Consider the following 11,627-nt stretch of genomic DNA (forward strand, 5'->3'; position numbering starts at 1 on the left):
TGGTACGTCCACACCTTGAATACTGAGTGCAGATGTGGTTGTCTCATCTCAAAAAAGATAGATTGGAATTGGAAAAGGTTCAGAAAAGGGCTACAAAAATGATTAGGGGTATGGAACGGTTTCGTATGAGGGGAGATTAATAAGACTGGGACTTTTCAGCTTGGAAAAGAGGTGACTAAGGAGAGATATGATGGAGGTCTATAAAATCATGAGTGGTGTAGAGAAAGTAAATAAGGAAGTGTTATTTACTCCTTCTCATAATACAAGAACATGGGGCCACCAAATGAAATTAATAGGTAGCAGGTTTAAAACAAACACAAGAAAGTATTTTTGCACGCAACACACTGTCAACCTCTGGAACTCCTTACCAGAGGGTATTGTGTAGGTCAATACTATAATGGGATTCAAAAGAGAGCTAGATAGATTCATGGAGAATAGGTCCATCAATGGCTATTAGCCAGGATGGGCAGGAATGGTGTCCCTAGCCTGTGTTTGCCAGAAACTGGGATTGGGTGACAGGGCATGGATCATTTGATGATAACCTGTCTGTTCATTCCCTTTGGGACACCTGTCATTGGCCACTGTCAGAGAACAGGATACTGGGCTTGTTGGACCTTTGGTCTGACCCAGTATGGCCGTTCTTACATTCTTATGAATTATAAATTTCTTTGTTTCTTTGTTTACCCCCTTCTTCCCGTTGGTAATGGATAGCCAGATAAGAGTTTTCTAACACCAACGGTAGGTCCTTTGTCGTCTCTGAGGAGTTTGAGTGGGACAATCCCCAGAGCTATGACATATTCCAGGAACAAAAAGCATTGCCATATGTCTGGGTTTTTCTGGACAGATCCTCTCCTTTGAGCCTGCTGGGCGGGGTTTTCCCATAACAGCAAATGTCCAGGGGGATGGGGGGAGGGGGGTGGCCTTGCAGAGCAGACAGACTGCAGCTCAGAAACAGCCCTGATTGGTCACTTCCCAATTGGTCCATGCCCCTGCATCTACAGCTGATTGATTGCTGCAGGATCCCGCCCAGCCAGGCCCAGGCTCCCAACCCAGGGGAGGGATCTGCAGGTCGGCATTGACTGAAAGCTGTTGCCAGCCCCCTTTCACTAAGACAGCAGCCAACAGTGCCTTCACCTCATGAGTACCCCCACCTTACCCCCTCCAGCACCCCTAACTCAACACCCCCCTTCCACCAGCTCCCACCCCCAATCAGTGTCCTCTTTTGGGACACCTGGAAGATGGTCACCCTAGAAACAAACATACATTAAAATCTCACCATTCTACATGCACTGGTGTTACATGCATTTCAATGGCACAATATTCAGCAGATCTTGAGTTTTCCAATGATCCCTCACCAGGCACACTTTGTACACAACATATCCAAACCCTACGCAGTGGTGAACATGGGGAGCAGGGGTTAGTCACAAGAGGGATGCAGTGATGGGTAAGTGGGGCAAAGAAACTCTCTGTCATGCTAACACAGGACACGGCGGGACATGGGGAGAGTGTGACCAGCTGGGCTGTCAGGTTCCTCATCTCCATCTGGCCTCAGTGATGGGGATCGGCCTGGCTTCAAACCTCCCAGGTCTCCTAACATCCCCGGCTCCCTTCTTGCCTGCGCCCAACCTCAGCATCTTAGCAATAGGGAGATGCTGCTCGCTCCTCCCATCATTTCTCTTGGGCCTTTAGATTTCAGGTCCAGCTTCACATGACACAGGTCAAGGTCTAGTCGCTCTCTGGCACTGGTGCAGCAAGTGCACAATTCTCAGCCTCAGCCTTTTGGCTCTGAGGAGCAAACCCAGCAGTTGCCCAGCTCTGTTCCCCTTCACCTTCTCCCTGTCCCAAGGGTATCTCACATCACTGCACGGATCAGGCAGTAACTTCATTTCCATTTCAGTCTCTGCCTCTCGGAGTGTGGATCTAGTTTGCACCATCAGTGTTCCTGCTGAGAGATACTGATCACTGTCGTTGTACAAACCACACAAAAGAATCTCATGACAAAGAATTAGATAAAGCTTGAAATAAAATAAAATCTAAAAAGGGACTATTCTGTCAAATGATCATTTGTCTCGTGAAGTCCTCAATAAATCTGAGCTACATCCTGTCAAACTAAATTAGTATCAAAGTATGTGACCTAACAGCCTTCACGAAAAGAGAAAAACCCACAGTCCAGGGTGGGCTATAAAAACCTTTCACATTCATAAAGAGAAATCTCAGAGAATCCTTCAAGATTCAAAAATCAGGAAAATAAACACCCATTTTCTTCTGAAGTGGCCAAACCGGTTTCATTTCTCACTTCATTATTCGGTTGTATTAGTTGCAAAAGTTTTAGCATCATTATAATAAAAGAAGAAGAAAGAGAAACTTTCCCATCTACAAATGATCTGTACTAAGCCTAGATAAAGCCGGGAAGCAATTTTACCAATAGGTGGAAACAGGGCTCTGAGATCTGAAAGGTCTAACTGTGCTTTGAGGTTCATTGGGATTTCCCCACCCACTCTGAGGTCTATGACACTTTCTTCTCCAGCCCTCCGGAGTCTGACTTAGGATCCTAGACATCAAAACTGTGATTCTTTAGCATGGAGAACCAGGGACCCAGTGATAAGTTACATCTTGGGAGGCGGGGGGTAGAACAGGGATGGGATAAATCTCTCCATCGCTTGGGCAGATGTTACAGTGTCAGGAGTTGAGGATGATGGTGAGGGGGGAACGAGGGAATCCCTCAGACTCACCACATTGACCTGAAATAGCACAGAAGCCCAAACACCACATTCTACTGTCCCTGCTCCCCATTTATTTAGCATCTAGTTAATGCTGGCCCATAAAGGGAAAAATGTACAAACAGTAAATGCTTTTCAGCATGGCCTGGAAAAATGTGAAACTATCTGAGAATGAGACAATCCGGCCCCAAAGGGGGAAGTCAGGGACTAGCAATCACTGTGCTAATGAGAGAGGGTCAGAACACATAAGTAAGGCTACAATTTTGCTATGGAGCTCGCAGAAGTCATGGAATCTGTGACTTCCAGAGACCTTGGTGGCTTCAGACCATGGCAGGAAGGAGGTGCAGGGTCCCCCTGCCAACTGTTGCAGCCAAGAGCTGCCCACCAGAGCTCGGGGCTGTTGCAGGCCATAGGGGTCCTGCAGTTCCTAGCTGTCACGAGTGGTGTTGGGGGCCTCTGAGGCTCTCAGCCATGGGGCCTCTGCAGCCCTCTACCAGACCCTCACAGCTGCCCAGATACCATGGGACTCCAGAGCCACAGCAGCCATGGGTGCTGGAGCCTCCTCCCTCCCCATTTTGTCATGGATATCATTAGTATATGTCACAGACAGATCACAGGCTTCTGCAAATTTAGCTTTATTGCCTGTGACCCGTCCCTGATTTTACTAAAAACATCCAGGATAATCTCTTAGCCTTACACATAAGATGCTCACAGTGCATTTATACTCAGACACCCAGTGCAGGGTCACAGAGATGCGCCGGCTAAACCCGACCACGATTCCTACCATAGACAGGTGCTCGGAGACTGATGCTACGGAGGCAGAGGTGGGATCTCCAGGCCTCCCAAAATAGGCCCTGTGGGAATCAGCCCCTCTCAGTGGAGCTGTCTGAATGCAGAGGGGGCAGGGGGCCAAGGGGGTGAGTGAGGAGAGACAGCACCTCTCAACCCCTGTGCTCTCCCTCACCTCTTATCCCATGATCCCCAAACACTTGATACCCCAGCACCCAGCTTCCCAGCTCCACCAGCCCCAGCCATTCAATCCCCAGTGTCCTCCCCAGAACCCAAAGCCCTGGTCAGTGAACGTTTGATCCCCCAGAGCCCAGCACCCTGGGGGATTCAGGGAGGGGAGGAGGTACCAGCCCCCAGGGACACTCCCCCTGCAAGGAACAGCTCCAGGTAAGTGGGGGAGGTCAGCCTAGGGGCTGGTGGAAGATGGGGGGTGGGGACAGCTGTCTAGAGTGAAGGTGGGGCCTGGCCCAAGTGTCCTTCTCCTCATCGCCATGGCAGAGGGATCCCGGCTGGGAGGGGAAAGGAGAGGGGGGGGAACTTCAGCCAGGCAGAGGGAGCAGCTGGAGGAGTTTCTCTCTCTCCCTTCCTCCACCTGTGGCCCATTTGCTCAGTAGCTAGGGCTGCAGTAGGGAGGAAGGGCTGATTGAGGCTTCTCCTCCTCTGCCTGGGGTTTGCTTAGACTAGGGAGAGCCAGAGGGTCACTGACCAGCTGCTGCTCGGCTGCTGCTGAGTCTTCACCCCAGCGATGGGCTTCTGGATCCCTGAGAGCCAAATGCCCCTGATGTGGGCAGGAATGAGGAAACGGGTTCGTGAACATGGCCAGCCCTAGTCAGGGCCCTGAGAGAATTTCCCGGCTGTGAGACGGGGTCTCTGATGTCCCACATGGTGTTAGCTCCACTTGGAGCATTTTCCACACTGAGAACATCTCAGAGGTTTCTTCCCTGTGCGGATTTGCGGATGCACATGGACATGGACATGCATGTCTGGTGGGCGTTGCTGGCCCAGACATGGTTGAGCAATACCCCTCCTGTGGCCTTATGCAGGTGAGTCATTGAATTGTAACTCCTTTGCTGGACAATGGCTGGTCATATCTATTTAGCATCCACTGGGGTATTGGTTACCTCTCATGTCATTATCTCTGGAGAGCTAGCATCTGGGCGCTTCCCAAATTTACAGCATGTATTGCTGACAAGCATACAACACAATTCTCATAACTTCACCTGCATTCATGGTATATATATTTAGATAGAACAGTGACTTTCAGCAGATCATAGCCTTTCCCCTGATATCTCACATGGCCTGCTTTACATGCAATATCACAATGATGAATAAATGAGGAATACAGGGGTTACAGGATGCTCCCCCAAGGTATAGAATGTCACAACCACATTTTTCTGTCCCAGTTCCCACCTTTTTTAGCATCTGTTTAATTCTGGCCCATATAGGAGAAAATGTACAAACACTCAATGCTTTTCAGCAGGGCCTGGAGTAATGTGAGAATATCTGGGAATTAGACAACTGGCCCCAAAGGGGGAACTCAAGGACTAATGCTCACTCTTGTAATGGGGGGTGATCAGAATAGTTAAGGTGCTGCAGGTTGGTTTGTCATGCTGTCTGGCGCAGCTCACAACTGTGAGTGCTGATCTCCGGGCAGACTGGCAGAAAACCAGGCAGACAACCCAAGCTGGTTTGTTCTGTAATTAGATTTCACCAAGCCAGTGATAAATGTGAACTCCTGGATCATTATCCCAGTCTTACCCTAGACTCACAGACAGTCCCCTTAGACTCTCCAGTCTGTCTTGCCAGCCAGCCAAACTGGACTTTGTGATGAAAGGTCACTTACACCAAAAATCACATCCCAACATGTCACTCCCAGTCCCAAGAGACCAGTCACTTACCCCAGAGCAATTGGTACCCTAGATCTTACACGAAAGACAATGCAGGTAGCCAATTCTGTAGTAAATTAACTGAAGGTTCATTAGCCAAGAAAAGGAAATGAGAGTTATGGAGAGGTTAGAGCAGGTTAAATATAGACACAGGTGAATCACAGTGTGTAATTCCAAAGGGTGGCAGTGATGTAATAAACTGCCAGTTTCCCAAAAGTCTTTTCAGGGTATCCAGATTGTCCCTAGGGATCTCCACTTTGTATCAGGTAAATATCCCTGTAAGAGTGCAGACAGATCGGAGATGAACAAGCTTTCTCTGAATCCATACTTATGGCTTCCTCTCACAGAAAACAGGCTGACAGGGTCACTACCCACGTGAGCTTTTCCTTTGATAATGGAGAGTAAGGAATGCATTTTGAGTCTTTGATCTCCAATCCTCACGCACAATGCCCACTTGCTTTGAAATAGCACATTTCTGTTAAAGTTCTTCATTTGCATTCCACAAGGCTTCTTCCTCGTTTGATGGGTTATTTAGTTACAGGGTATACAGATTGGAAATGTTCACTACTACATCATAACAGGATATAGATAAGTGAAAACAATGCTAGTAACATTCCATTAATTGTCATGAAGTTTAAACATCAAATACACTCGGGTACATTTAACAATAACTTTGATCTACCCTAATACCGAAATGATACAGCTACTATAAGGTGGGCGAACAACTGGTTGGATAACCATTCCCAGAGAGTAAAAAGAAAAGGAGTACTTGTGGCACCTTAGAGACTAACCAATTTATTTGAGCATAAGCTTTCGTGAGCTACAGCTCACTTCATCGGATGCATACTGTGGAAAGTACAGAAAATCTTTTTATACACACAAACCATGAAAAAATGGGTGTTTACCACTACAAAACACCCATTTTTTCATGGTTTGTGTGTATAAAAAGATCTTCTGTACTTTCCACAGTACGCATCCGATGAAGTGAGCTGTAGCTCACGAAAGCTTATGCTCAAATAAATTGGTTAGTCTCTAAGGTGCCACAAGTACTCCTTTTCTTTTTGCGAATACAGACTAACACGGCTGTTACTCTGAAACCTCCCAGAGAGTAGTTATCAATGGTCATGCTGGAAGGGCATAACGAGTGGTGTTCCGCGGGGATCAGTTCTGTGTCCAGTTCTTTTCAATGTCTTCATCAACAATTTAGATCATGGCGTAGAGAGTACACTTATAAGGTTTGCGGATGATATGAAGCTGGGTGGGGTTACAAGACCTTTGGAGGATAGGATGAAAATTCAAAATGATCTGGACAAACTGGAGAAATGGTCTGAGGTAATTAGGATGAAATTCAATAAGGACAAATGCAAAGTACTTCATTTAGGAAGGAACAATCAGACGCACACATACAAAATGGGAAATGACTGCCTAGGAAGGAGTAGTGCGGAAAGGGATCTAGGGGTCATAGTGGACCACAAGTTAAATATGCGTCAACAGTGTAACGCTGTTGCAAAAAAAGCAAACATCGTTCTGGGATGTATTAGTAGGAGTCTTGTAAGCAGGACATGAGAAGTAATTCTTCCACTCTACACTACGCTGATTAGGCCTCAGCTGGAGTATTGTGTCCAGTTCTGGTGCCACATTTCAGGAAGGATTTGGAGAAAGTCCAGAGAAGAGCAACAAAAATGATTAAAAGTCCAGAAAACACAACCTCCAAGGGAAGATTGAAAGAACTGGGTTTGTTTAGTCTGGAAAAGAGAAGACTGAGAGGGGACAAGATAACCGTTTTCAAGTACCTAAAAGGTTGCTGTAAGGAGGAGGGAGAAAAATTATTCTCCTTAACCTCTGATGATAGGACAAGAAGCAATGGACTTAAATTTCAGCAAGAGAGGTTTAGGTTGGACATTAGGAAAAAATTCCTATCAGGGTGGTTAGGCACTGGAATAAATTGCCTAAGGAGACTGTGGAATCTCCATCATTGGAGATTTTTAAGAGCAGATTAGACAAGCACCTGTCAGGGATATTCTGGATGGTGCTGGTCCTGCTATGAGTGCAGGGGACTGGATGTGATGACCTCTCGAGGTCCCTTCCAGTCCTATGATTCTATGAATTGGCCTAGGGTTCTGGCATGAGCTGGCACCTGGTCTGTCAGCGTCACACAGTTTACACCAGAAAAAACTGGTGGACTGTTAAAGAGAAGGGCTAGCTAATCTCAACCACATACCAGAGAACCTTCAAAGGCTGATGCTGCATAGGCAGACATGGGATCTCCAGGCCTCCCACAAAAGGCCCTGTGGGAATCAGCCCCTCTCAGGGTGCTGGCTGACTGCAGAAGGGCCAGAGAGAAAGGGTGGAGGAGGCGAGTGAGGAGAGGCAGCACCGCTCTACCCCTGTACTCTCCCTCTCCTCTTATCCCATGATCCCCAAACATTCAATAGTCCCAGGTCCCCAGCCCTATCCATTAAATCCCTGGTGTCCTCCCCATAACCCATCACCCTGGTCCCTCAATATTTCAACCCCCAGAACCCAGCACCCAGGGACACTCCCCCTGCAGGGAACAGTTCCAGGTAAGTGGGGGAGCCCAGACTTGACTGGTGGAAGATGGGGGGGTGGAGTGAAGGTGGGGCCTGGCCCAAGTGTCCTTCTCCTCATCGCCATGGCAGGGGGATCCCGGCTGGGAGGGAAAGGGCGGCGGTGGGGGGGGGGAGAAACTTCAGCCAGGCAGAGAGACCTTCTGGAGGAGTTTCTCTCTCTCCCTTCTCCCAGGGCTGCAGCAGGGAGGAGGGGCTGATGGGGGCTCCTCCTCCTCTGCCTGGGGTTTGCTTAGACCAGGCAGAGCCAGAGGGTCACTGACTAGCTGATGCTCAGCTGCTGCTGGATCCTCACCCCAGTGATGGGCAGCTGGATCCTTGGGAGCCAAATGCCCCTGATATGTGTGGGAATGAGGAAATGGGTTTGTCATTATGGCCCGGTCAGGGTCCTGAGAGAATTTCCCTGCTGTGGGGAGGAGTCTCTGATGGAGATTTCAATTATCCCCATATTGACTAGGTACAATGTCACCTCAAGACGGGATGCAGAGATCAAGTTTCTTGACACCTTAAATGACTGTTTCTTGGAGCAGCTGGTCCTGGAACCCACCAGAGGAGAGGCAATTCTTGATTTAGTCCTAAGTGGAGCACAGGATCTGGTCCAAGAGGTGAATGTAGCTGGACCACTTGGTAATAGTAACCATTATATAATTAAATTTAATATCCCTGTGGCAGGAAAAATACAACAGCCACCCAACACTGTAGCATTTAATTTCAGAAAGGGTAACGACAAAAAAATGAGGAGATTAGTTAAACAGAAATTAACGGGTACAGTGCCAAAAGTGAAATCTCTGCAAGGTGCATGGAAACTTTTTAAAGACACCATAGTAGAAGCTCAACTTAAATGTATACCCCCCAAATTTAAAAACATAAAAAGAGAACCAAACAAGAGCCACTGTGGCTAAACAACAAAGTAAAAGAAGCAGTGAGAGGCAAAAAGGCATCCTTTAAAACGTGGAAGTTAAATCCTAGTGAGAAAAATAGAAAGCAACATAAACACTGGCAAATGAAGTGTAAAAATACATAAGGCAGACCAAAAAAAGAATTTGAGGAACAGTTACTCAAAAAGTAATAGCAAAACATTTTTTAAATACATCAGAAACAGAAAGTCTGCTAAACAACCAGTGGGGTCGCTGGACAATTGAGGTGCTAAAGGAGCACTCAAGGACGATACGGCCATTGCAGAGAAACTAAATGAATTCTTTGCATCAGTCTTCATGGCTGAGGATGTGAGGGAGATTCCCAAACCTGAGCCATTCTTTTTAGGTGACAGATCTGAGGAACTGTCCCAGATTGAGGTATCATTAGAGGAGATTTTGGAACAAATTGATAAATTAAACAGCAATAAGTCACCAGGACCAGATGGATTCACCCAAGAGTTCTGAAGGAACTCAAATGTGAAATTGCAGAACTACTAACTGTAGTCTGCAACCTATCATTTAAATTAGCTTCTGTACCAGATGACTGGAGGATAGCTAATGTGATACCAATTTTTAAAAAGGGCTCCAGAGGTGATCCCGGCAATTACAGGCCTGTAAACCTGACTTCGGTACTGGGCAAACTGGTTGAAACTATAATAAAGAACAATATTGTCAGACATATAGAAGAAGAGTCAACATCTAGGGAAATCATGCCTCACCAATCTACTAGAATTCTTTGAGGTGGTCAACAAGCATGTGGACAAAGGGGATCCAGTGGATATAGTGCACTTAGATTTTCAGAAAGCCTTGGACAACGTCCCTCACCAAAGGCTCTGAAGCAAACTAAGCTGCCACGGGATAAGAGGGAAGGTTCTCTTGTGGATTGGTAACTGGTTAAAAGATAGGAAACAGAGTAGGTATAAATGGTCAATTTTCTGAATAGAGAGAGGTAAATAGCGGTGTCCCCCAGGGGTCTGTTCTGGGACCAGTCCTAGTCAACATATTCATAAATGATCTGGAAAAAGGGATAATCAGTGATGGAGCAAAATTTGCAAATGATGCAAAATTACTAAAGATAGTTAAGACCCAGGCAGACTGCGAAGAGCTACAAAAGGATCTCTCAAAACTGGGTGACTGGGCAACAAAATGGCAGATGAAATTTAATGTTGATAAATGCAAAGTAATGCACATTGGAAAACATAATCCCTACTATACATATAAAATGAGGGGGTCTAAATTAGCTGTTACCACTCAAGAAAGAGATCTCAGTCATTGTGGATAGTTCTCTGAAAACATCTACTCAATGTGCAGCGGCAGTCAAAAAAGCAAACAGAATGCTGGGAATAATTAAGAAAAGGATAGATAACAGGACAGAAAATATCATGTTGCCTCTATATAAATCCATGTTACTCCCACATCTTGAATACTGCGGGCAGATGTGGTCGCCCCGTCTCAAAAAAAGATAGATTGGAATTGGACAAGGTTCAGAAAAGGGCAACAAAAATTATTAGGGGTATGGAACAGCTTCCGTATGAGGAGAGATTAATAAGACTGGGATTTTGCAGCTTGGAAAAGAGATGGGTAAGGGGAAATTTGATTGAGATCTAGAAAATCATGACTGGTGTGGAGAAAACAGATAAGGAAGTGTTGTTTACTACTTCTCATAACACAAGAACTAGGGGTCACCAAATGAAATTAATAGGCAGCAGGTTTAAAATAAATAAAAGGAAGTATTTCTTCACATGACGCACAGTCAACCTGTGGAACTCCTTGCCAGAGGATGTTTTGAATGCCAAAACTATAACAGGGTTCAAATAAGAACTAGATAAATTCATGGAGGATATTTCCATCAATGGCTATTAGCCAGGATGGGCAGGGATGGTGTCCGTAGCCTCTGTTTCTCAGAAGCTGGGAATGAGCGACAGGGGATGGATCACTTGACGATTACCTGTTCCGTTCATTCCCTCTGGGGCACCTGGCACTGGCCACTGTTGGCAGACAGGATCCTGGGCTAGATGGACCTTTGGTCTGACCCACTGTGGCCGTTCTTATGTTGTTATGACGTCCAACATGAAGTTAGCTCCACTTGCAGCATTTTCCAAACTGAGAACATCTAAGACGTTACTTCCCTGGCCAAATTTCCTGATGCTTGATACTACAGCAGCACCAAATGAAGCTTCCACCATATTCAAGGTCTCTCTGTTGTGTGGATCACTGATCTCTGAGCTGGGCCTACTGTGTGGATCACTGATGTGTGAGCTTGAATTGAATCTTTTGCTGCAGTCAGCCTGTTCCTAGGGTCTCTCTTTGTGGATTCTCTGATGTTTAATGAGGTGAGGTCACTGAATGAAACCTTCCCCACAGGTAAGGCATTTATGAAGTTGTGACCAGGGTCCCGGGAGGTGAGGGGCACACTGAGATTGCTCAATTAGGATGAATTGCAAAGAATGGGCTGACAATCCTCAAAACTGGTGGCTATTCCAATACTTAGATTCACCAAGCCACCAACAAAGCAGCTTCTGCAATACCTTACTGGCTACACAGAGGCCAAAGCACAGTTCTCTTGAAGCAAGCCAACCTTTGACTTCCTCCCATACAGCGCAGTTAAACATGACGGGGATTACTGAGAATCTTCTTCATCACGTAAAATTTTCTACCAATCCCAAAGGATCAGATACATTACCCAGCAAGTTAATGAATTATTTAGTTCTGACCGAAATAAACACT

Source organism: Lepidochelys olivacea (assembly GCF_965140295.1).
Source record: "Lepidochelys olivacea isolate rLepOli2 genome assembly, chromosome: 14".
In the NCBI taxonomy this organism is placed as follows: domain Eukaryota; kingdom Metazoa; phylum Chordata; order Testudines; family Cheloniidae; genus Lepidochelys; species Lepidochelys olivacea.